The sequence below is a fragment of the Chlorocebus sabaeus genome, chromosome 8 (assembly GCF_047675955.1).
Source record: "Chlorocebus sabaeus isolate Y175 chromosome 8, mChlSab1.0.hap1, whole genome shotgun sequence".
In the NCBI taxonomy this organism is placed as follows: Eukaryota; Metazoa; Chordata; class Mammalia; order Primates; family Cercopithecidae; genus Chlorocebus; species Chlorocebus sabaeus.
In genome coordinates, this window is record NC_132911.1 from 135,063,266 (window position 1) to 135,065,069 (window position 1,804).

Here is a 1,804-nt window from a genome sequence, read left to right on the forward strand (position 1 = left end):
GGAATAGCCATGGTGGCAGGCACAGAGGCCATTCATGGGGAACTGAGCATAGCTACCTTTTACTGTGGCTCATTTAGCTACTACTGCCACCCAATATTCAACCTGTCAGCAACAAATACAAACGATGAGACTCCAGACAGCACCTTCTCTCAAGGTGACCAATTAAATACTTGATGGAACGTTGATTACAATGGGAAAGGGAGGCGAGTAGTTGTTTTTGTGTTTGTATGTCTGTTTTTGAAACAGAGCATCCCCGTGTTGCTCAGGCTGGAGTGCAGTGGCATGATCTCGGCTTACTGAAGCCTCAACCTCTTGGGCTTAGGCGATCCTTCCACCTCAGACTCCCAAGTAGCAGGGACTACCGGCATGTGCCACCATGCTAGGATAATTTTTGTATTTTTTGTGGAGATGGTGTTTCACCATATTACCCAAGCTGGATGAATGGTTTTGACTTGAATTTATACATATTCTGAGTATGAGTTCATATTTTCTCCCTCAAGGGCCCCAGTCAGCAAAATTTTCAAAGGATTTACAGATTGTTTGGTTCACTAGCATATGAAGCTATATAACACCACATTGGATCAAGGATCCCCACCTTTAGATCACAGAAGGTGAACATAGGTACATGCTTTACTGGCGATATCACATACTATACATCACCCCAAATCTATCAGCCTTACGAAGAGATGGCATAGCTAGGATACTATCCTGGAGATACTACTCTGTGATGATGAAATACCACCCTCCAGGAAGGAGCGTAAACTTGAATCAACGACCATTATATGGTTCTTCATATAATGTACCCATATTCATGTACCCCAAAAGGTACAATATACATACTCATAAACCAAGAGATGAAATAAGAGTGGCTCAGCACTTTGGGCCACATTAGACACTTTGGAAATGAGTATTTCCAGTCCTAGTCATTCTGAGCTCTGTAACACTAGAGATCATGATTCTCACTGGTGAATGCTTCTATCTGGAAGTACAATAAGATCCGCCATGACACTTTTTGCAGTGGTTGTGGATTGATAAGTACAAGTCCCTGTGACAAGAGACTGTCAGGTAAAGAGCCATCATCCTGGCAGAAGTAATTGACCCTAGTCACCAGAAGGAGGTAGTTATGTTGCTAGACAACAGGGTAGGGACACATACACTTGTTATCTAATTGATTCAGAGGTCCACCACATACCCAACTTTGATTGTAAATGGAGAAGCACAGCAGCAATGGCTTGAGAAAGATAAAATGACCACGAGCTCAGACTCCTCAGGAATGAGTGTCTGGGTGACTACAGCAGATAAATCACCTCAACCAGCAGAAGTGCTAGCAGATAATGTGGGAAGTCTAGAATTGGTAGTAGAGGAAAGAGATTTTAAAAAATAGTTGTTGCTGTGCTAGACAAGCTATTAACTTTTTTTCTGTAAAATTTCTCAAGAATAAAGATAACCCAGCATTCTCAAGGATCTGTTCCCAGATACGCAAACTTACTGGAAGCAAATGGATGTGATTGATTCAAGGGGTACTGTTCTCCACTGCTCCAATTTCTTGAAATAGAATATTCCTAGCTTATAACTCGCAGCTAAGTCCCTCCACAGGACTCTTCCTCAGTCTAGGGAAGCTGCCTCACGTAAGTGTGCATTGCCTTTTCCAGGGACAGTTCTAACCAAATGGCTAGTCAATTCAGTGACACAAAAGTCTAGCCTCTACGCCTCACCTGCGGCAATTCAAACTTAAGATATCCTTATACTATGAGCTCAGGACTCTTTTGTAACATCATCACAGTTGATTTTCTCTTACATTCCA